At 47.3% G+C, this 24,872-nt stretch overlaps 1 long non-coding RNA gene across 2 annotated transcripts in view; it reads right to left on the bottom strand.

Annotated features, from left to right (window-relative positions):
• Nucleotides 1-1,531: 1,531 nt before the first annotated feature.
• LOC146026481 (uncharacterized) overlaps nt 1,532-24,872 on the bottom strand; it is a 138,975-nt gene continuing 115,634 nt past the window's right edge. Inside the window, exons 5-6 of one of the 2 annotated variants that reach the window (XR_014454465.1) lie at nt 6,443-6,598; nt 1,532-2,459 (exon numbers count right to left, since the gene is read on the bottom strand). This is a non-coding gene — a long non-coding RNA (uncharacterized LOC146026481). The remainder of the gene's footprint in view (nt 2,460-6,442; nt 6,599-24,872) is intronic. The other variant, XR_014454466.1, reaches the window with a different exon arrangement.

Genomic DNA, 24,872 nt, shown 5'->3' with positions numbered 1-24,872 from the left:
GTACGGGTTTTAGCCGCCTGGCAGGAGCCGGAGCATGTGAAATAGCCCTTAGGGAGATAGCAAGAGGGAGTAACAGTATCAGAGCGAGAGAGAGAGGGGATGTGATAGTGTCAGGGAGAGAGAGTGTCATGAACAGAGAGCAATAGTGTCAGGGAGAAAGTGAGAGAAAGTGACAGTTTTAGAGAGAAAACAATAGTGTCAGGGAGAGAGCAACAATGTCAGGGAGAGAGTAAGTGACATTGTCAGGGAGAGATGGAGTGACCGGTTCAGAGAGACAGAGGGAGCCAGTGTCAGGGAGAGAGAGAGGGAGTGACGTGTAAGGGAGAGAGCAAAAGGGAAAGGTCCTGGCTCTCCTCCTGATGCTAATGAAAAATACCCCATACAAAATGGCTGCCCCTAACAGCAGACTGTACCTTTGAAATCTCTGTTATTGTAGAGTGCTATAGTGTACTGACCACATATTTTTGCACTTAAAAAGTAAATAACAAGAGTAGTAAAAATAATAAGGTACTTGTTTCCTAGCACGGCGCCCATCTCGCTGATTGTATGCCTTAAGTTTAAGGCACTTAAGGCATACAATCAACGCGATGGACCCCATTTTGTGTCAATCACCAGCTAATTTGCCGGTGAAAGACAAAATCGGGTTGATCGCGTCCATCGCGGCCCCTAATAAGGGGCCGTGATGCGACCGACGCGATCAACGCGATTTTCCCATAGGGAACAATGTAAAATTATTTTTAAAGTGAAAATCGGGTTGATCGCGTCGGTCGCGGGCCATTATAATGGCCCGCGATACGATCAACCCGATTTTACATAGGTGACAATGTAAAATGGGCCAATATGGCCCATTTCACATTGAATATGGTTAAAAAGTATGTTTAATGCCCCCCCCCATTGTTAACGCCACCCCACTATTGACGCTAACCCAAAGCGTAGCGAGCGGCGGCGGTACGCGTCCTCCGACCTTTTCACACCCCTACTATCCACGTCGGTGTGGAGTTGATTTTATATAGTGTGGCGAGCGCAGCGAGCCACCGAGCCCGAAGCGTGGCGAGCGCAGTGAGCCCCGCAAGGGGACGCAGATACCTGTGAAGCCCGCAAAGGGACGCTGATACCTGTGAAGGTATCCGCAGCCCCCCCCCCCCGCGGGGATCGCTGCGCTCGCCACGCTTCGGGCACTATATAACATCAACTCCACGCCGACGTGGATAGTAGGGGTATGAAAAGGTCGGAGGACGCGTACCGCGGGCTCGCTGCGCTTCGGGTTGGCGTCAATAGTGGGGTGGCGTTAACAATGGTGGGGGGGGGGGGGGCATTTGAAACATGAGGACATTGAAATCCATGTAAAACCAGGTCTCAGGGACCATTTCACATTGATTCCAATGTAAAAATCGGGTCGATTGCATCGCATGCGATTTGGTTGGCATGCGATGCGATCGACCCGATTTTTCCGACCCGATGGATACAATCAAAATCGGTGGCGCCGTGCTAGGAAACAAGTACCAATAATAATAATAATAATAATAATAATAATAATAAAAAACATTCCTTATCTGGCAATGTGGATTAAGGTGCCCATACACAGTACAATATTCCCATGCGTTTTGAACTAGATCACATCACATGATTTGCATGCGATTTGCGTGCGATGCAATCGGGACCTAGTTCAAAAAGCATGGGCTGCACAGACTTTATGTGCTGTGAGATGGGATGCCTGTGGGAGCATGCATTGCATTGCATTGCATAGCACCATCACACTGTGTATGAGCACCTTTATACTTAAGTATCACAGTATTGTACAGTAGAAAAATCTGGTGATGGCCAATTTAAAATTTATCACACTCTAGAAAATATATGCTATATATAATGTCAGTGTAGGAGTGAGGAATAAGGAGGTCTTACCTACCTTACTTATATTTTGTTCTCATGTACAGTACTTTACTATGTGTAAAAATTCAGTATATATCACAGAACACCACACACACAAACCTAAAATCCAATGAGAGTGAAAGCCTGCAAAGTAATGTATTTCACAATTTCAGGCCAATAAATACCCAAATACCTCAGCATGCCATAGCTCCAAAAGTCTTGCAAAAATAATAAATTGATTTAAAAAAAAAAAGCCAGAAGCCACAATTTGACGAGTATCAAAAAACTTAATGGTTATCAGAAAAAAATCATGGTATTGAAATAGAATAGGCCCAACACAAAGTTATACTTTATATTTAAAAGCAATGCAATAGAATTCAAGACCTCATTTTGCACTAATGTATGAATCTATTATTTTCATGGGTAGCAATGTGGTGAGTAGATTGGTCATGCGACTGGTTTACATCCTAGACAGCCTTTGTGATGTCACTCAGCGTTGATAGAACAGCCACTTCTTGATATAGAACTGTCAGTTTGCATCTGTATCTGATGATATTATATCTCACAGGACAAGGCAGGTTTATTTTGTCCTAAATATAAAAAAAAAAATGTTAAATGAATTGATTGTTTGATTGATGAATTGACATTTATATATATAAAGAGAGAGAGAGAGAGAGAGAGAGAATATATTTAAATAGATAACAGTATGTCTCAATTCAGTCATTAGAATTATGAGTAAAGGTGCTGCAGTTCAGTGAGATAATTAGAAGTTTCCGCAGTTGCTCATATAGAAATAGTGCGTGTTTATTTATATCTTTAACGGGCTGCTCTTCCAATCTAATGGCAGCGATGGATGAAAGCTGAAAAAGCCTTTCATTCATATTCTCTAGTCTATTCTTGCCTGAGTATCTCCTCCTGTATATGTATGAAGGACCTGTCACAGAATGTCAGCTCAGTGTTCTTCTAAGAAGCAAGGGAGCGGGAGATTGTGGATTCGCATCTGCGAGCTGGCTGTATGTTCACGAAATAGACACGAGGGCTGTGCGCCTCATGCTAGATTTTCTCCAGCATTTTACATGGAAAACATATGAAGCTGCCTTATTTTGACAAAGGAATAAGCAGGCTATTTCTGCCATGTATATACGGTGTGACCCCAGCCTGGCTAAGACCAGCTTTTACTGTTGTCTAAGGATTTTTAACTGCATCCTATCAGGATGATTTGCAGTGCCGTAACTATAGCACTATGGCCCTTATTCTGGTTGGTGCGGCCAGAGCCGCACACGGGGCTCCGGCCGCACAAACCAATCCCCGCCCACCCTACGGATCGCCACGGCCGTCCGTACACGGACGGCTGGCGATCCGCACGAAAATGGTGGAGGCGTACGCCTCCACCATGGTGGGAGCTGCCCCCTGCATTCGATGGTCGTCGACCATCGAAGGCAGGTCCGCACGCCCCAGCAGCTCCCGCAAGCTGAGACCACACGGACAATCGTCCGTGTGTTAGCTTGTATGGGGGCTGAAAGCTGACATCCGGCGACGTCAGCTTTCCGCCCCCATGAGTTGCGTCATACCCTCATTACCATGCGTACGCCCCGCGTTTGCATGGGAACGCCCATGAAACGCGGGGCGTATACATAGGGAAATGAGGGCATGAAGCCCCTCACTCCCCTATACGCCCCCTTTGCGGCGTAGTAACGTTATGTGCGGCGAATTCGCCTGCACATGCGCAGATTGACCTCTGCGCATGTGCAGACGGAAAACATCGGCGGTACGGCCGCACGCGGGCCGTACCGCTCGAAACAGAATAAGGGCCTATATGCGATGCTATAGCTACACCTCCCCCCAATCCCCCGCAGGCTTACCTATTTCGCTGGTCCCGGCGGCTCCGTTCTTCTGCTAAGGACCACCACAAAATGGCCGCCCCCATATAGCACACAGTTCTCTGAAACTGTCTGCTGTATGGGGGTGGCCATTTTGTGGTGGTCCTCAGCAGAAGAACGGAGCCGCTGGGACCAGCATGAAAGGTAAGGCTGCGGGGGATTGGGGGGGCGCCCAAAACGTAGCTACGCGGCTGATGATTTGTCTCATCTCATTCACACAGCCACATCTATAGAATAGTCTTACATTTAACAATAATGAATTAGAACCAGGGCAGCAGAGAGGCTGGCTGGGCTAAGGTATTTATTTGGGGGAGTAACCTAATACCAGGGTGTGGTCATGCAACCTTAAAATAAAATACAGAAAAAGATAGTACTGTAAGTGCCTTCCTGGCCACATTGCACCCCAGCACACAGCAGCAGGTGGTGCGTTGAGGAGAAGAGCTGCTGTGGCTCCTGCTTCCAAGTAATGTGTAAATGGAATTATGTAAAAAAAAAAAGGGTAATATAGCTACACTGTTCCATAAAAGGTACTGTCTACTGACCCCCTTTAATTTTGTTTCATATGGATTGAACCAAGTTAATTAATGGGCATTAATTCAACGGAGAGATGGGGAACCAGCAGCACACGTGCCACAGCGATACCAGCAATTCAGCCGCTGCACATGGTGGGAAGGAAAACAGTAAGGTATCCTAAGAGTGGGCCGCAGCTCATTTACTATACTGTGCTTGATTCTTTGGGCCTAATTCAGACCTCATCAATGGACTGCTAATTGTTGGAGCTCTGCGATCAGATATACGCCGCCACACCAGAGTAAAATCCGGCCCCGTGTAAGCCTACAATTTGCTTAGCAGGGCTTGTGAAAATTAGGTGGATTGTGGCATAGCTGCAAGCTATCTCCAAGTGTGTACAGTCTGTGCATATACCAGGACTTAAGGCCCATACACACTAGACGACTTTCAGCTGAAAATCGGTCAAAACAGCCGTTTTGAGCGATTTTCACCTGAAAGTCGCCTGGTGTGTATGCCCCCCCGACTGCCGACTGGCGATGATGCGCGCTCCCAGTATAATATATATATTGCTGGCACATGCCAGCAATGTATATATTAATGGCTCCACTACCCACCAATGAATATTTATATATGAATATATATATATATATATATATATATATATACACACACACACACACACAAAATTACAGATGGAGCGGGTCTCTTCTTTGCAGGGGATGGCGATGGCGACGCCATCCCCTGCCACCCGCCATCTGTATCTGCGAAAGGGGACGTGCGCGCACGAGATGTGCGCTTCCCTTTCCGACGGCGCTTCCTCCGCCGGGTCCCCGCTGGCTTGTCGGCGGTCCACCCGGGGTCCTCACCACCTCCCTGCACCCCCCCCCCCCCTAACCCTGTCCGTCTCCCTCAAGCGGAGACGGACAGGGTTCCCGTCGCCCTGCTGCCCCGGAAACTGAGACGCGAGTGCACGTCTCAGTCAGATGGAGAGCCGGGCTGCTGGCGGATCGCCAGTGGTGACGTTCTGGCGATTCGCCAGCAAGAGGGAGCCGGGCTCCATCTGTATGGAAGAAATAAAGTCACTCCAGGCTCTTGAAAATACAGTACTTTATAATGCGCTTCCAATGGCGTTTCGGGATTTTACCTGATCGCTGGACTCCGAATATACACAGCCCAGCGATCAGTTCTGAATCAGGCCCCAAGAGCAGACATGCACTGAATAAAATGGCCCCTGCTCCCACCCTTGGAATTCTAACCCCGCCCATTATGTAAATAGCCTTTTATATGAAAGATTTTCAGCAAAGTCTTTTGCCTCCTGAAAATCTTTTGCTCTTTGGGGAAAATAGTTCAGTGTGTACGCACTACTTTGGTGAAAGATAAATCTATCAGAGATTTTGGCAAAGTCTTTTGAAATGAAAGTCTACAAGTGTGTATGGGCCTTTACTCGGCAGCTGCAATAGAATCAGGCTGATCAGGGCCTGTGTCTTCCCTAACAGTCCCAGAAAATGGCTAGTTACAACCCTCAAAATCCAGCCTACTTACCCTCCCCCGGTCCCCCCCAAAACCTCTCCCCGCAGTTTAAAACCCCCCCTCCCTCCCCAGCAGCCTGACCTTAACCTTCCCTGCTAGTGGCTAACCCTAGCTTTCCCTCCCCACAGCCTATCACTAACCGCCCCCTACACACACACACACTCCCTTACTCTAAGTTCCCCCTAGTGTCTAAACCTAAACGCCCCCTTACCCGGACTAAGCGTAACCCGTCCCAGCATACATATGTTTGGCATCCCGGAAGTGTGGATTCCAGGGCTGGCATCCTCATTGTTGTTCTGATGCTGGTCTCCTGGCAGTAGTCGGGATGCTTGATCGTTATTGTGAATGCCAGCATCCTTACCGCTGGGATACTGAACACATCCCATTCAGTATATGTAGGGATGATTTCAGACTGATCACTTGCACCAAAGACAAGGCTGGCATAAATTCAGACTAATAGTGATGGTGCCAGCTGCCTTCACTAGTGTAATTTCACATTCAGCCAACTCTGAATATGAGCGAAAATCTACATTTATTTCTGTGCCCATAGTGCGGCCATTTCTCTGGCCAACATGTGTATATCTCTCAATCAGTCTCTACATTAGAGTGACTGCTGGACATTAGAGTGTCTATAATGTGTGCAAGGTACTTACCCTGCTGGAGTCCGATGGCGGCTGGCTTTGTAGACAGAGATCAGCTGGAAAATGGCAGGGTTCCCATGTCTGGTGTAATTTGCACATGTGCAATAGACATGTCTCCAGGAACAGGGCAAATGTGTTGTGCTCTGGTACCGGATTATGGACCTGGAGCTGAAAACATTGAAAGACCTAGCATGAAAAATGGAGGAGGTAAGGCTAATGCCATGTATTCATGTAGAGCCCATACACTACAGGCCCCAATGTCTCCCTAAATATATAAAGTACAAAATGTAGATCATTTTGTGTGTAAAATACAAATGCAATTTCAATAATTTGGGATGTATTCAATGTGGCTGGCGAGGGGGTTAAACAGCGGGGATTGCCGAAACCAAGTGATCCTCGCCGTTTAACCTCTGCACCGGGCACTCAGACTATTCAACATTCCGGGGAAATCCTCACTGTCAGAGGATGGCGAGGATTCCCCCAAACAGCGAGGCTCGTGGCTAATGTAGGAAGCCTGCTGCATTTAGCCGCGAGTCTCGCTGTTTCAGCGGCCACATACGCTGTTTCCCCCTCGCTCCGAAAACAGAGCGAGGGGAAAACAGCGTATGCAGGGGGGTCAGTTGAATACTGACCCTGCTCGCTGTCACAGCTCGCCAGCAGCATTGAATACTGCCCTTTATGGCCAACCATAGGACCGGCTGGTGATCATCATGCAGTCTAGATGGCACTATTGTTTATGTGGTGACCTGGAGCTGCAGCTCCATCCACCTCATTGTCAATATGGCATTGCCCGTGCTCCCAGAGAACTGCACATGTGCAGCAGACTCTGGCACAACACGAGAGTCTACAGAGAGTCAGGGAGGAGAGACCTCAACGGAACCCACAAATGGGCTCTATGCTCTCTTACACCCCCTACTGCCACAACACACGTTAGAAGACAATGGTGAGAGGAAAAAGGGGGTGTTTAAATGAAAACGTTATGAGATCATCTTTTTCCATTGCACACATTTATATTTCATGCTCTTTTAGCTGCATTCTCAGCCCATATAGCGTTCACTCTATGCTGTGTATGTACTGTGCAATAATGAAGACTGACACTGTGAGGGGCACAAGCAGAGTGGGGACTGTGCTCGGTTGCATAGTGTAACTTGGATGTTCCCCATAGAGATAAAGGATTCATATTCCAATTAAGGCTGCATTAATTCTATGAATGAGCACAGACCAGTTCCAGGATTAGCACACCAGGTGTGTGACACGGGCTGTGCGCATGTAACCTCACTGTGCCTCATTACCTATTCTCAAAAGCAGAGTCTCCACGCAAACTGTGATTTCCCTTTAGGGGTGCAGATCTTTGGCAATAATTAAACTCTCCATAAGGGAGCAGCTTATAGTGTTGAGGGACAATGTACGTATATTTATGAGGCTAAAACTGAAGAATTATTCTGTTAATGGTTAAATAGAGTGAGGAGCGTGCCAGGTTTATCAGCATACATGGCATGATTTCTCATACATATGGGCCCTCATTCTGATCGGTTCGCTACAATGCAAATTCGCAACAGCGACCGATGTTGAAGTTATGTGCATGGCATAATCCAATATGCGCATGTGCAGATCTTCACTTCTAGACTTGCATAGTCTTCCCTGCGACAAGCAGCATGGGGCCGTGCAGGAGGCGGGCAGGGGGCGTTCGCATGCGTAAACGCTGGGTGCGCCCATGAAAACACTGTGTGTCCTCATGTGAATGAGGACAGCTACCAGGGTTCACAGGGTTATGCTGGCGTTTCTTTGGAAACCCCCACCGCTGGGGTGGAACGCTGCGACCTCCTCATGCCATCATTATGCGGCCTGGTGAGTGTATAACTCGCTCCAGGGGTGCGTACATGCGCATGAGTGACTATGCAGCTGCTCACTCACTCACCATCGGGGAAGGGGCCGAATTCGGACCTGTGCGAACCTATGAGTGGCCATCGATTGTAACAATCCATGCTATGGAACACCATTGATGATTTCACCCACCGATGGTCATCCCTGTTGTGTCAATGATTTAGCCAATCAGACTGTAACGATTAGACAGTAATAATATCCATACACAACTAAATGCTATGCCCTCACTGCAGTATAATTCCCATAGCGTGTCTTATGGAAGTCATTTTGATTGACTCGCAAAGCTGCAGAGTTTGCAGCTTTGCGAGTCAACCGAACGCTGCCTGCACGAACACTTCCCCCACCGTACGTATGCCGATATCCCCTGCACGCATACAAATGGATGTTATAAATAAACATCCAATCGCAGCTTGCGTGCGTGGATTAAATCATTCGATGGTCGCCGGCCATCAAATGATTTCTAAGAAGTTCACAAATATAAGTCGCCCTCTGGTGATATGCGGCACCGTGGTATTGAAAGAGGGCGGGCAGCTTACATCCGGTGATACCAGCAGTTTGCTCCAGGCACCCGCGTTACAGGCAAAACACCATGGGAACACCCAGCGTTTTCATGGGGGCGAGGCGTTCCCATGGGCGCGACTCCAGTCTGGGGCCACACACACACCCCCCCTCACCCGCACTGATTTGCTCGAATGGGCCGGCAACTATGCAAGTCGCCGTGTCCGCTTGCACAGATGGCCTGCAAATGCGTATATATGCGCAGCCCATCAACATCACTCACCGTTTTGGGTTTACTGCGCCTGGTGAGAAGAACCCTGTGAAAATGATAAGCCTCATTTACTTAAGTAACTTCAGTCTGTGTTTTATGTATTAAACCCTGTTCCGAATAGGAAGCCCTCCCTTTAATGGGTTAATTAATTTGTATATTCATCTGTGTTTAGAATGACATTTCCGTTACCATCTCTGCTCTTTCCCTCCATATAACAATCCCAAATAGTATAAAACATTCATACACTTCTAAGGAAAACATTTCTTTGTTTACAGTAAAAATGAATCCCATTGTATAATATAATAATGTGTTATAAGTCTAACATATTACATAATAAAATCAAGGTGCGTATAACCAAGTGTTCTAGGGAGACCGAAGAGAAAGAGAAAATTAATTACATTTCCTTCCTATTCCTTCTAAAGTCAGAATAGGTTATATTCAGAATAGGAGATAATTAGGATAAAGAGCTGTTGCTGCTTTATGTGTATCAGCCAGTGCTTTATACTTTATATAAGCTTACAGTATGTTTGTATTATATAATCCTGTGTTCCTCATCAGAATGTGAAAACGAAAGAGAAGTGACAGAGAAAAGGGGGGGGGGGGGGGGGGAGTGTGGTGAGACAAAACAGAACACACCAGGGCTAGGGAAAACATTCTAGGTAAATCCACTGGATCCGAATAGATGAAGCATCTACAAAACCATAGGGCCTAATTCAGTACTGCTTGCTAAGCAGTGGTTGTTGCTTAGCGAGCGGCTTAAGGCCACTCGCCATCCATCCGAATGCCTGCATCCCCAGGGCCAGATTTAGGGGTCAGGCCGCCCCTGGGCACCAAGTTTTTGGCTGCCCCCGGGAGCCGAAGGGAGGACCCCTTTGGGATTTTTAAAATAGGTCAGAGTGGAGGGAGGGAGATCAAGAAGGCTGCTCCCTGGAGTTACCTTTTACTCTTGTTCAGGCACCGGCAGCCAGGACACCGCGCTCCTCCTCCGCAGCAGCAGCAGTCACGGGCGGTCAGGGAAAGGGCTGAGTCTCGACACCCGGGCGGCAGCAGCAGAAGCAGCGGCAATAGCGGTGAGAGTTGGAGCCGGGTGACGCACCCGTCCCTGACAGGCTGAGGGAGGGAGCTGCAGTCCATAGTGCGCACAGGTGGACACTCGGGGAGAGGATGACAGCGGCAGTGTGTGTGTGAGCCGCAACCCTCCTCCTGCATGCACACACACTGCCACTGTCATCCTCTCCCTGAGTGTCCACCTGTGCGCACTATGGACTGCAGCTCCCTCCCTCAGCCTGTCAGGGTGCGTGTACAGCAGCCGTTGTGCCACGCATGGTGCCGCCAGCGAGCTCTCACTTGTCCAGCTTCCGCTCCCTGGATATGTCAGTCAGGCTGCCGCCAGCTCCTCTCCTGTCTGCAGCAGCCCAGGATCCGACGCTGAGATGCTGTACACCGGCGGGATGTTGCTGCTGTGGGATGAGCTGTGCGGCGCGACGTGCAGCTGCACAGCTCGTCCCCCCTCTAAAAACGTCCATGCTGGCTGCCGCCCTTAACATGTGCCGCCCCTAAGCCCGTGCCTCACGGGCCTAGTGGCAAATCTGGCCCTGTGCATCCCCCCACCTGCTGCCAAATCCCCAATGTAACATGCAAGGGGATGTAAACGAACACATCCCCCTGGCATGCGGCAGAAGGGGAGAGAAATCATTTGATGGTCAGTCTGACTTTTATTTCTGTCGGAGTCTGCCGAAAAGGGGGCATGTGCTGACATCCTGTGACGTAAGCCGCCCGCCCCAGCAGACATCAGCCCACCAGCGTTGCCAGGGTAACTTCCAGCGTTTTCATGGGGACGTCCATAAAACACTGGGCGTTCCCCTGCTCTAGACCATTTCTGCCCCGCTTGACCCGTGAAACGAACATCCCGGCGAGTGTGTGTAACTCGCAGATTTGGTTCCCAGCCACTTAGTCCCCAAATCCCGCCCCTGCGGGGGCCAAAAAGAGGGTCCGGCCACTACACAAAGTGGGTCAGGAAAGCAAGATATCCAGCAGAACTATGGTATTCCAGGAGAAATGTACACCAAACTTGGTACAGATATGACTTACAGTACAATCTAGAAAAAAATACTGTGGGGGTAAGACACGGAATACGCGTAAAATGAGTCCGCAGCGTGGCAAGCGCAGCGAGCCCCGCGAGGGGACATGGATTACTTGATGTGTATTCCGTGTCCGATCGCGGGGCTCGCTGGACTCGCCACGCTTTGGACTAGTTTTCTGTGGATCGATGCTAAATCGCATCACAGATCGAATCGTATGCAAATTGTATGCAAATATCGCATGCGATTTGCTGGGAAGTGCCGTCATGAAACAACACAAGTACCACAAAAAGTGGTCCGGCTACTACACAAAGTGGGTCAGGAAAGCAAGATGTGGCAAAGTTGCATAACATAGAGGGGGTAGAGGACATTGATTGGGTCCAGATTAGGTTCACAGCCACTTAGACTCCAAATCCCGAACCTAGTTCCAGTATAAAAATAAAGCAAACAGTATTTGTGAGCTACATGCAACAATAGCTGGTATGTACTCTGAACAGAAAAAAAGAACCTACCCAAATCTATAGCTCTCTGCTCATGTCACATCTGCCCCACCTGCAGTGCAGCATGGGTTTTCCCAGTCGCTTGCTTGCTTTATTTATAAACATGAATAAGGCCCTAAATCAAGTCGCCATCTCAACAGACCCTGGAAACACATCTTATGGCCTAACCATCTTCAGGTTGCACAAGACATCTCTGCAGAAGGGGAAAGATGTTGCTGCGACTCCCAATCTGCCTGTATCCATCACCCAGGCCCTTTGCCATTGTAAATTCACCTAAGGTATAATTCCACAGCTCATGCTGATCATCAGCTGTTGTACCCGGCGAGTGTTTCTAACAGCCCCTGCAAAGGAGCGGAAACATTAAAGACACAAGAGCTACAGCTTTAATGAGGGTGGAATGTACTCCACATTTATCAGATGCATGTGGAGACAGATGTTATCATTATAAATACCTCTTTTACTTAAAAGCAACCAGTTGAGAATCATCTGTCAGTACCGGATCTCTGTGTGACACTAGCAGCAGGGATATGACTGTAGAGGACACCAAAGGTTCTAGCGTTGCCCCTGCACCTCCTTCTCCCTCCAAAGGCACATTTTCTTCCTGAGCTCCTTCCACCATTGATAGCCAGATTAGCGCAGGGGATACTGTACCCCAGGCCCCTCTTTGTGAGGATGCCCTCTGGCTAGAGGACAGTGACATCACTAACTCTCCTGATTCCTATCCCAATGTGTAAGTAAAGGGGCCCATACACAGTGCGATGATCGCACCCGTTATGGTCTGGATCGCATCGCATGCTTTTAGCATGTGATTTGCGTGCAATGCGATGCGATCAGAAGGCAGTATACAAAGTATGTGCAGGACATACTTTTTGTACTGTGCAATGAGATGCCCACGGGAGCAGAGGCGGAACTACCATTGGTGCAGCAGGTGCATTGCACCGGGGCCCCTGAAGACTAAGGGGCCCACTTCTGCCACCCACTGCTATGTGGCATATTGTGAACTTGGTTTGAAGTGGAAGAGGAGGGCCCAAAAATGTAGTTTTGCACCTGGGCCAACCACTCGTAAGTTCCGACACTGCGCGGGAGCGCGCATCGCACAGTGCAAACGCACAGTGTATGGGCACCTTAATACAGAGGTTGCTGCTTGCATGTGACAAGATAGATAATACAATAAATTTTATTTTTCTAAGTGTAGTTTAAGTTAAGTTGTCTTTGTTTCACTACAAGAAAACTTTATATAGTAGTCTAAACTGTTAGTTTAAATCTAATATACTCCGGTGTCGGTACTTGTGAGTTATCCGGGCTGCCGATTTCTAAATCGGGTCGGATCGGGCACATCGCATCGCATGCGACCATCGGATGCGATGTGATGCGATGCGATGACCCGATTTTTCCATAGGAATCAATGTTAAAATGGACTGAGTCCATTTTAACATGGAATTCAATGGGAAAAAGGGGTCCTTTTCATACCCCTACTATCCAAGTGGGCATGGAGTTGGATATAAACCTGTGGCGAGCGTAGCGAGCCACCGAGCCCGAAGCGTGGCGAGCGTAGCGCACCCCGCGAGGGGACACAGAATACCGTCCCCTCGCGGGGCTCGCTTCGCTCGCCACGCTTCGGGCTCGGTGGCTCGCTACGCTCGCCACAGGTTTATATCCAACTCCATGCCCACTTGGATAGTAGGGGTATGAAAAGGACCCCTTTTTCCCATTGAATTCCATGTTAAAATGGACTCAGTCCATTTTAACATTGATTCCTATGGAAAAATCGGGTCATCGCATCCGATGGTCGCATGCGATGCGATGCGATATCGCATCGCATCGCATCTGATTGTATGCCTTAACTTAAGGCATACAATCAAAAAATCGGCAGCCCAGATAACTCACAAGTGCCCCGGTGTCTTTAAATTTGATATACACAATACATACTTTCCAACATAACCCATTCCAGGAGGGAAATACATGCTCCCTCACTGGACTTTGCACTTCATTTGTGATTGCAATCATCTGTGTTTAATTTCTTTTATTTAGAGAGAAGTCCAGATAGAAAGCATATTGTCCCTCCTGGTTAGGGTCATGTTGGGAGGTATGCACAATCTAATATACACACACCCTTTCCCCGGTTCCCCCTGTCTTAAGTGTCCCCCAGGCACCCCAAGCCTTAAGTTGCCCACACACTAGAAAGATCTGCGATCTTAAGATGTGCATATAAATCATACTTGCCGACTTTGGAGCTGCCATCTCCGGAAGAGGGCAGCCAGCTGTTAGGCAGGGGGGCAGGGCCATCGCCGGGAGGAAAAAGAGCCAGCTTGGGGGCGGAGCCACAGATGGGTTATCCTGCAGGGGAGGCATGCCTATGGCAATCACGTCATTTTAGCTACGTCCTCCGCCGTGCAATGACAGTAATTCGGTCATTGCACGACAGGGGGCGGGGCTAAAATGACGCGATCGCATCATTTTACCCGCGGACACCCCTGCCGAGGGGCGATTCGCGGGAGATGGGGGGTTATGCAGGAGGGTAAGCAACCCTGGTATAAATTAGCCTTGAAATCTTTTATCCGTCCTGGACAAAAGATTTCAGGCAAGCGCACATCTTTACCAAAGATTTCTCTTAAGATCCCATGTGCGTTCCTATGGATCTTTTGCTAAATCTTCTGACCATTCATGCAGCATGTAAGCTCAGAAGATTTAGCAAAAGATCTGCGGGAGTGTGCATCCGATCGATATCGGACGATTTGCGACCGATTATCTGTAAAACAAAAATAACGGCCAAACAGTCGGAAATCGGCCCAAAAAATCGTTCTAGTATGTGGGCACCTTTAGAACAACCCTGCTGCCATTGTAAGAAAGTTTTGGCCTGGGGTGCTGTGAAAACAATTCTGAAACTCTGGGGTGCCACGATTGAAAAATTCTTAACCAATGTGTGATATAATGTACTTGCTGCACCAAAAAATGGGGATGTACTCTACAGCAGATCTACAGTAATTGGATTGTAGATTGTATATTCACTTGGTCAGGCCCGATTCACAGAATGTAGTCAATAGGGCAACAATCAGAATATCCACATTATATATATTTTATATATATATATATATATATATATATATATATAAAAAATCTTCTTGAAGGTGTTAAATAATAAGTCGATTCTGCATAGTCGCTATCCCATCTTCAATAGAACTACCATCTTAGTAAATTTACCCCATAATGTCAATACCACAGTGTTGACAGTTATTCTGCTGACATTGTTAAACTTTGGGCAGGCATCTCATTGACACTCTCAGAATGCAACAGGTGAAATGTCAGCATTGCCAGAATGTCAACATCAGGGTTACACTTCAGCAGAAGGGTTACGGTTCGGCTGTGTGTGTGTGTGTGTGTGTGTGAGAGGTGGTGGGGAGGGTGGCATTATCGATAGGAACTAGGGTTATGATTAGGGGTAGGGATTAGGGTTAAGGGTAGCAGAGAAGTTTGCAGTTTACTGAGCCAACCTGAATCAGGACCATGGTTACAGAAGTATAGTCATTATTGGCAGGGAAGCCTCTCTGACACTCACTATTCGTATACGTTGTGAGACGTAATCAGTTGCCACTGCCAGTTTGGCTGCTGAGCTTTAGTTCAGGGATCATTGACTCTGGAAATCACTGTCAGTAGAGGTAGTAGTATGAGAGTGTTTCCAACCAGGATGGAACAATCTCCCACCTCCCTTCGCTGTCACACAAAGCACAGGCTGCTTACATCTCCAGCTGTAGCTTTCACATTATAGTAAGAAACAGGGAAAACTGTGAAAATACAAAACACAATACTGATGCGACAGGAGATAAAAGATCCATACACATGCGCAGTCATTCGATAATCAATGGATTGAAAATTCGTACAATAGTGATCAACTCTGAATCAGGCCCTGTATCTGTTACAGGTTGAGTATCCCTTATACAAATATTCATTATCCAATTTATTCCGAAAATCTATAGTTTCCAGAATTTCTTTTTCTAAAAGCACTGCTGGGGACATCTGTAACCAGCACTACTGTGGACATGATATGTAGCTGGCACTACTGGGGACATCTGTAACCAGCACTACTGTGGACATGATATGTAACTGGCACTACTGGGGACATCTGTAACCAGCACTACTGTGGACATGATATGTAACTGGCACTACTGGGGACATCTGTAACCAGCACTACTGTGGACATGATATGTAACTGGCACTACTGGGGACATCTGTAACCAGCACTACTGTGGACATGATATGTAACTGGCACTACTGGGGACATCTGTAACCAGCACTACTGTGGACATGATATGTAACTGGCACTACTGGGGACATCTGTAACCAGCACTACTGTGGACATGATATGTAACTGGCACTACTGTGGACATCTGTAACTGGCACTACTGGGGATATGATATGTAACTGACACTACTGGTGACATCTGTAACAGGCACTAGTGTGGACATGATATGTAACTAGCACTACTGGGGATATCTGTAACTGACACTACTGGGGACATGATATGTAACTAGCACTACTGGGGACATGATAAGTAACTGGCACTTCTGGGGATATCTGTAACTGACACTACTGGTGACATGATATGTAACTGGCACTATTGGGAACATGATATGTAACTGGCACTACTGGGAACATGATATGTAACAAGCACTACTGTGGACATGATATGTAACTGTCACTACTGGGGACATCTGTAACTGGCACTACTGTTGACATGATATGTAACAGGCACTACTGGGTACATGATAGGTAACGGGCACTACTCGACATGATATGTAACTTGCACTACTGGGGACATCTGTAACTGGCACTACTGTGGACATGATATGTAACTGGCACTACTGGGAACATCTGTAACTGGCACTAGTGTAGAACATGATATGTAACAGTAACTGGCACTACTGATGACATCTGTTACTGGCACTACTGGGGACATGATATTTAACTGGCACTACTGGGGACATCTGTTATTGACACTACTGTAGACATGATATGTAACTGGCACTACTGTGGACATGATATGTAACTAGCACTACTGGGGACATGATATGTAACTAGCACTACTGTGGACATTATGGGGGACATTTACCAAAATGGATTCGTAGAAAAAAGGTGTATTCGTAGGGAGAAATACACCTTTTTTTTACGAATTTGTATTTTCGGGATTTACAATCCCAAAAATACAACAATTCGTAGTCCTAAAGATGGAACATTCGTATTTGTAGTTACAAATACGAATGCCCTACACCATCGATAGGATACGACAGAAATCACCATTCAAAAGAATGGTGGTTTCTGATTTACTAAGCAGCCGTACTGATAATACACAATGACAATACGGCAGCCGTACTGATAATACAATAATGACAATACGGCTGCTTAGTGGTGTGAAACACCCACGCAAATACGACAGGAAAATAGAACACCATTTTCCTGTTCTATTTGCGTTTTAGCCTGCACGGATCAGTCAGATCCGTGCAGGCTACAGTGTAAAAAAATAGAAAAATAAATAAATTTAAAAAAAAACCGGCGTGGGGTCCCCCCCACAGCCGAAACCAGCACCAGGCTGAAGGAGCCGGGGCCGGTAATTAAAAATCAGGGAACGCGACAAATAGGGGTTCCCCGATTTTTAACAACCAGCCCCAGGCTCCAGGTCCGGGGCTGGTTCCCAAAATACGGGGGACAAAATGAGTAGGGGTCCCCCGTATTTTAAGAACCAGCCCCAGGCACAACCAGCCGGCAGGGTAATGTCACAGCCGGGGGACACTTATAATATAAGGTCCCGCGGCCAAAACATTCTCCCTACCGACCAGTCAGCCTGGCCAGGGGCCCTGGGGGAGTGGGGACCCCCCCAATAAAGGGGTCCCCCCCCTCCAGGACTTACCTGACCAGGCTGAAGCCTGGTGCTGTCCCCGATGCCCCTGGGCGGTGGGCATCGGGCTGATTATGTTGTAAAAAATAGATAAACCATTGTTTTTTACTGTGGCACTACAAGTGCCAGCAAGCCTCCCCAGCAAGCTGGGACTTGGAGAACCACAAGTCCCAGCCTGCTGGGCATTAAAGGGCCCGCTGGCACTTGTAGTTCTACAGTTAAAAAAATAGTGCACAAAACACACTGACACACTTTTAAAATAAAACTTTATTACACACAAAGCCCACACATACTAATACTTACCTATCTTCTTCCCATAGGTCGCCCTGGTCCTGTGTCGGCGTCTTCTGGTCCTGTGTCGTCTTCTTCCTCCATGTCGACGTCGCTGTCGGCGATGGTGTCCCCGTCCGGATCCGACGAAATCCATGGAGGAAGCTGTGGAAGGAAACCATACTCACCTGTCCCAGCGCGACGTAGTCCAGGTAAGGGTCTTTGCAAAAAAATAAACCGAACACCCCGAAACCAGACCGGACTGACGGAGACGCACGGTGTTTACATCGTGCGGCTCCGCCTCCCGAATGCCGCTATTGGCCGCCTTGCGGCCTAGCGGCCAATCAGGAGCCGCTAGGCCGCAAGGCGGCCAATAGCGGCATTCGGGAGGCGGAGCCGCACGATGTAAACAAACACACGTGCGTCTCCGTCGTGTCCGCTTGGTTTCGGGGTGTTCGGTTTATTTTTTTGCAAAGACCCTTACCTGGACTACGTCGCGCTGGGACAGGTGAGTATGGTTTCCTTCCACAGCTTCCTCCATGGATTTCGTCGGATCCGGACGGGGACACCATCGCCGACAGCGACGTCGACATGGAGGAAGAAGACGACACAGGACCAGAAGACGCCGACACAGGACCAGGGCGACCTATGGGAAGAAGATAGGTAAGTATTAGTATGTGTGGGCTTTGTGTGTAATAAAGTTTTATTTTAAAAGTGTGTCAGTGTGTTTTGTGCACTATTTTTTTAACTGTAGAACTACAAGTGCCAGCGGGCCCTTTAATGCCCAGCAGGCTGGGACTTGTGGTTCTCCAAGTCCCAGCTTGCTGGGGAGGCTTGCTGGCACTTGTAGTGCCACAGTAAAAAACAATGGTTTATCTATTTTTTACAACATAATCAGCCCGATGCCCACCGCCCAGGGGCATCGGGGACAGCACCAGGCTTCAGCCTGGTCAGGTAAGTCCTGGAGGGGGGGGACCCCTTTATTGGGGGGGTCCCCACTCCCCCAGGGCCCCTGGCCAGGCTGACTGGTCGGTAGGGAGAATGTTTTGGCCGCGGGACCTTATATTATAAGTGTCCCCCGGCTGTGACATTACCCTGCCGGCTGGTTGTGCCTGGGGCTGGTTCTTAAAATACGGGGGACCCCTACTCATTTTGTCCCCCGTATTTTGGGAACCAGCCCCGGACCTGGAGCCTGGGGCTGGTTGTTAAAAATCGGGGAACCCCTATTTGTCGGGTTCCCTGATTTTTAATTACCGGCCCCGGCTCCTTCAGCCTGGTGCTGGTTTCGGCTGTGGGGGGGACCCCACGCCGTTTTTTTTTTAAATTTATTTATTTTTCTATTTTTTTTACACACCGCAGCCTGCACGGATCTGACTTGATCCGTGCAGACTGCTAGAAATAATTCGTATTAGCAGCCGTATATACGGCCGCTAATACGAATCATTACACCATCGGAGGGTTACAAAGCAGTCGTATCTGACTGCTTTGTAAATCCCCCTCCGGAACACGACTTTGCATACGACTTAAACAGTCGTATGCAGTCGTAGGGAAACAACCAATACGAAAAACTAGGTTTTTCATATTGGTAAATTTCCCCCTATATGTAACTGGTACTACTGGGGACAGAATATGTAACTGGCACTACTGTGGACATTATATGTAACTGGTACTACTGGGGACAGAATATGTAACTGGCACTACTGGGGACATTATATGTAACTGGCACTACTGGGTACATGATAGGTAACTGGCACTACTGGGGACATCTGTAACTAGCACTACTGGGGACATGACTGTAACTGGCACTTCTGGGGAAATGATATGTAACTGGCAGTAAATATGTGCAAACACATACTTTGTTTCATATTTTGTAACCTTGTTTCATACGCAAATATAATCTATTTGTATGTATTTCATGTGTTTGATGTGTTTATACAACATAAAAGCAAGATACCTCAAGATACCTCATTCAAATATAAAATATTCAGAAATATGCAATAATCCATTTTCCAAAATGCTTCTGGTCCTGAGCATTGTGGATAAGAGATACTCAACCTGTATAGGGTTACATATTGGTGACTTATTGGCCCTTATTCAGATGTGATTGCAGTACAAAGTTGTTCTCAATATGGGCAACACCATGTGCACTGCAGGTGGAGCAGATGTAACATGTGCAGAGAGTGTTAGATTTGGGTGAGTTATTTTGTTTATGTGCAGGGTAAATACTGGCTGCATTATTTTTACACTGCAATTTAGATTTCAGTTTCAACACACCCCACCCAAATTTAACTCTCTCTGTACATGTTACATCTGCCCTACCTGCAGTGCACATGGTTTTGACCATTCTGAGAACAATTTTGTTCTGGGATCAGATCTGAATAAGGGCCATTTTTGATGTTTATCTATATTTTGCAGCACTGGATGTTTTCTGTCTCTGCAGTAACAAACAGACACTTATAGTGTGTACACACGGGGCGATATGGCTTCCGATGTTGCCGATATAGTGAACATCAGAAGCCATATCGCATGCTTTTTTAGGGCTTGCGAGCCTGATGCGCTGCCGATGCGCGCTCCTGTGTGAACACAAATCTGCAGTGAAATAGAGAGGGCAGCCAAGACTATATAGTGCAGATTTGCACTATATAGTCCAAATTGTCCCTCTGCATGCATGCCGTGAGATGCGAGTCCCGATGCGATCTGATCGTATCGGGACTCGCATCTCACGGCATATCTTGCCGCGTGTACACACCTTTACAGTATATTTATTATTTATATGGCTGCCTGTTGGAAGTGTAAGAGTTACTTTGATGAATTTTAACCAAAATATAACTTTGTATCAAGTATATAATTTTCTGGGAGTATTAAATATGTGGAATAGTTTCAGGGAGTGAAATGACTGGATACATATGTGCAACAGCTTTTAGATTTTTTTCTGCATCTACAAGTTTCAATAGATCAATATAGATGTGCATGAACTGAAAATGACTTTGCAATAAAGAAGTTGGTGACCTGTTAGAAGACTGAATCTTCCAGGCAGCTGGCAGCTGAGGGTATGAGAAGTTGTCGGCTTTCTTAATAGCAAAAGCAGCAGTAGGACTGGAATCAATGTCTATGTTCTTCCAATTTACAGAAGCTCCCTCTGAAGTTTTGACAATAGTCAGTCTGTCAGTCATAGCAGCAAGGGCGTAACTACCATAAGTTCAGGGGGTGGAGCTTCTATGGGGGCCATTTTTCAGCATTAGTTGATGAATAGGGGCCCTTACAAACTTTTGCTATGGGGCCCACATGTATCTAGTTACGCCACTGCAGCCATATTAAGTCTGTGATGGGGTAACAGTGTAGGCTGGTTCCTATTGGTTACTCATCAGCAAATAGAATTTCAGCTAGCCAGTGGAGGTAGGACCAGGGTTACCTACCCTTCCGGAATGGCTGGGAGGCTCCCGAAAAATGAAAAAAAAAAAATTTGAATCCATCTACTTGCTACATTTGGGAAAACAGCTAAGCCGTGTTTTACATGTTGTGGCAAAGTGAGAAAAAAAAGCAAGATGTATGTGGACACATCTGTATGTACTAGGCAATCAATGATAATTAAGGGGGTTATTCTAGTTCACTCTTTCTGACAAAATCCTTCTTAGATGGACAAAACCATGTGCACTGCAGGGGGGCAGATGTAAAATGTGCAGAGAGAATTAGATTTGGGTGAGTTATTTTGTTTCTGTGCAGGGTAAATACTGACTGCTTTATTTTTACATTGCAATATAGATCTCACTTTGAAGTAAAACCCCACCTAAATCTACTTCTCTCTGCACAAGTAACATCTGCCCCACCTGCAGTGCACATGGTTTTGTCCATCTAAGAAGGATTTTGTCAGAAAGAGTGAACTAGAATAACCCCCTAAGTGATAGCATATTACTGTATGTTGATTTGGAGAACACAAGTTGCTCATATGGATGAAAAGTTAAAGCAGAGTAAAAAGCCAAATATATATTTAGTAACAGTTGATAGATGACATATACATGCCACTAAATAATTCCAAAGGTATAAAGACCATATTAGCCGTAAACCAATTAGCTCTATAGAGACATTGGATACAAGCTCTTTTCCTTTTTCCTTACAAAACTGCTATTTTCCAGCCAATTTCATGGCTAGTGAAAAGATTCAAATACATTGGGCCTGATTCTAATGTGGCTAGTATTGTACAGCCACAAGGAAGCGGCTGTGCAATACCATGCAACTAAAATCCAAATGCAGCAGTGGTGTCTGTGGAAGATAGATGCCTTCTGCGTGCATTAGAGATCCAAGTGCTGTGTACAAAGATGCAGCATCGGATCACAATTGGTTGTGATGGTATCTGACCTCTGAAAATCTGCTGGGACACAAAGCTTGCTCAGACTGGTCCAGAAAGTCTGAAGCCCCTGTATTGTAGAATGGCTGCTGCCCCTTTCAATCATGCTGTTGCTAAGGTGAGGCTGAATGCAATCAGCCATTCTGCACATGCACAGACCACACACCATCGGATCTAGGTGTAAACCATCAGGTTTGCATACAAATCCAAATCAGTCCAAGTGTTCAATGTTCAATGATAGAAGTACAATAGAACATGGTATGAACTGCTGTGCTTTCTCTTTTAAACTCTGGTCTGGCTCCATGCCGGTGTGACTGTGGTCTGCCCTACTGGATTTGGTACCTATGGTATTAGTCGCAATCGGCTGAAATCGGCTCAGTGAATGGGGCCTTAAGAGTCGCCAGGGGCAGCCTGCACACCCCTATGAATGAATTCTGACCAATCAGGAGCCGCCTAGCGGCCAATCAGGAGCCCGGAAAGTCGGCTCCTGATTGGCCAGAATTCATTCTTAGTCCAGATGCCGAGGAGGAAACATCTCTGCGGCTCTGACAGTCGGGGAGCTGCCGGAGTTGCCCGGCAGCTTGAAAAAGAAGCCAGAAGATGGAAGAAGATGGAAGAATGCCTGGACAACGTCGGACCAAGCCAGAAGAACTTCCATGGAGGACCTAGGTGAGTTGGATTTCCTTCCACTGGTCCACCTTGGATTTCTTCGAACCCGGACCTGACGCCGACATGAAGATCGACATGGTGAAGAAAGACGACATGATCCGTAACCAGGACAAGGCACCGGATCAAGACTCTGGGACCTACCTACGGGATCAAGATAGGTAAGTATCAGTGTGTGTGTAATGTATGTATTAAACTTTTATTTTTCAGGTGTCAGTGTGTATTTATTTAACTATTTTTTTTACTGTGGAGCTACAAGACCCAGCGGGCCCTTTAATGCCCCGCAGGCTGGGACTTGTGGTTCACCAAGTCCCAGCTTGCAGGGGAGGCTTGCTGGGACTCATAGTTCCACAGTTTAAAACAATAGTTTATTGTTCTATTTTTTACACCAAGATCAGCCCGGTGGCCACCGCACAGGGCCACCGGGGACAGCACCAGGCTTCAGCCTGGTCAGGAAAATCCTGGAGGGGGGGACCCCTTTATTGGGGAGGGGGGTCCCCACTCCCCCAGGGCCCCTGGCCAGGCTGACTGGTCGGTAGGGCTGAATGCTTTGGCCGGGGGGACTTGTATAAAAAGTCTCCACCCGGCTGTGGCATTACCCTGCTGGCTGGTTTGGCCTGGGGCTGGTTCTTAAAATATGGGGGACCCCTAGTCATTTTGTCCCCCGTATTTTGGGAACCAGCCCCGGACCTGGAGCCTGGGGCTGGTTGTTAAAAATCGGGGAACCCCTATTTGTCGGGTTCCCTGATTTTTAATTACCGGCCCCGGCTCCTTCAGCCTTGTGCTGGTTACGGCTGTGGGGGGGACCCCACGCCGTTTTAAAAAATATTTTTTTCACACTGCAGCCTGCACGGATCTGACTGATCCGTGCAGACTGCCAGAAAATTTCGTATTAGCGGCCGTATATACGGCCAGCTAATACGAATGAATACGACATCGGAGGGTTACAAAGCAGTCGTATATGACTGCTTTGTAATTTCCCCTCCGGAACACGACTTTGCATACAACTGAAACAGTCGTATGCAGTCGTAGGGAAAATACTAATACGAAAAACTAGGTTTTTCATATTAGTAAATTTCCCCCATAATCCTTTTTCATTTTTTATTTGGATTTATATAACAAATGTGAGCGACGCTTGCATTTTTAGCGGATATTTTGCGCATCTCTCACAGATGTCGGCACTTCATGGGTGCACTCAACACAGTGATCAATATCATCATTGATTGATAAACGTTTAGGATTATAAAGTTGAGGTAACATTTTTTGAAGCAAACAAGAAGCAACTATGCATGGCAGAGAGACATAAAAAATGGAAGGGCAAACTGCTTCATCACACGAGTCACAGAAAGGATCCACTGACAGAATAATCACAGAGCGCAGCAGAATGAATTGTGTTATGATGACGAGTGAATGGGGCAGAGTGACATATAAGCAGCTGAATGCTGAGAAGTAGAGGGCACATGATTAGCAGAATGGCACATTAAAAACGCTTAGGAACAGCCCATGCTGCCAAGTTACACACATATTAGAGGTTCTATAAATACTGCTGAGAACAGAACCAAATAAAAAAATTCCTTTAATGAGTGAATTTATTTATGAAAAAAATATAATTCGGTACTTGTTTCCTAGCACGGCCACAACGATCTTGATCTGGGGCATCGCAGGTAAAAAATCGCGTCGGTCGCATCGCATGCGGGCTAAAAAATCGCATGCGATGCGACCGACGCGATGCCCGCGATTTCCCATAGGGAACAATGTTAAATGAGCCAGAGACCCCAAAAAAACCCCCTGACCAGTGAAATGGCCCCCCAAAAATAGTTAACGCCACCCCACGATCAACGTCAACCCGAAGCGTGGCGAGCGGCGGCGGTACGCGTCCTCCGACCTTTTCATACCCCCCTATCCACGTCGGCGTGGAGTTGAGAATAGATAGTGTGGCGAGCGGACGCGGATACCTTCACCGGTAAACGCGTCCCTTCGCGGGCTTCACAGGTATCCGCGTCCGCTCGCCATGCTTTGGGCTCGGTGGCTCGCTGC

This window comes from Crinia signifera, chromosome 8 (genome assembly GCF_055691185.1).
Source record: "Crinia signifera chromosome 8, ASM5569118v1, whole genome shotgun sequence".
NCBI classification, from domain to species: Eukaryota; Metazoa; Chordata; class Amphibia; order Anura; family Myobatrachidae; genus Crinia; species Crinia signifera.
The sequence above is the reverse complement of the archived record's forward strand: the minus strand, read 5'-3'. Positions and strand labels throughout refer to the sequence as shown.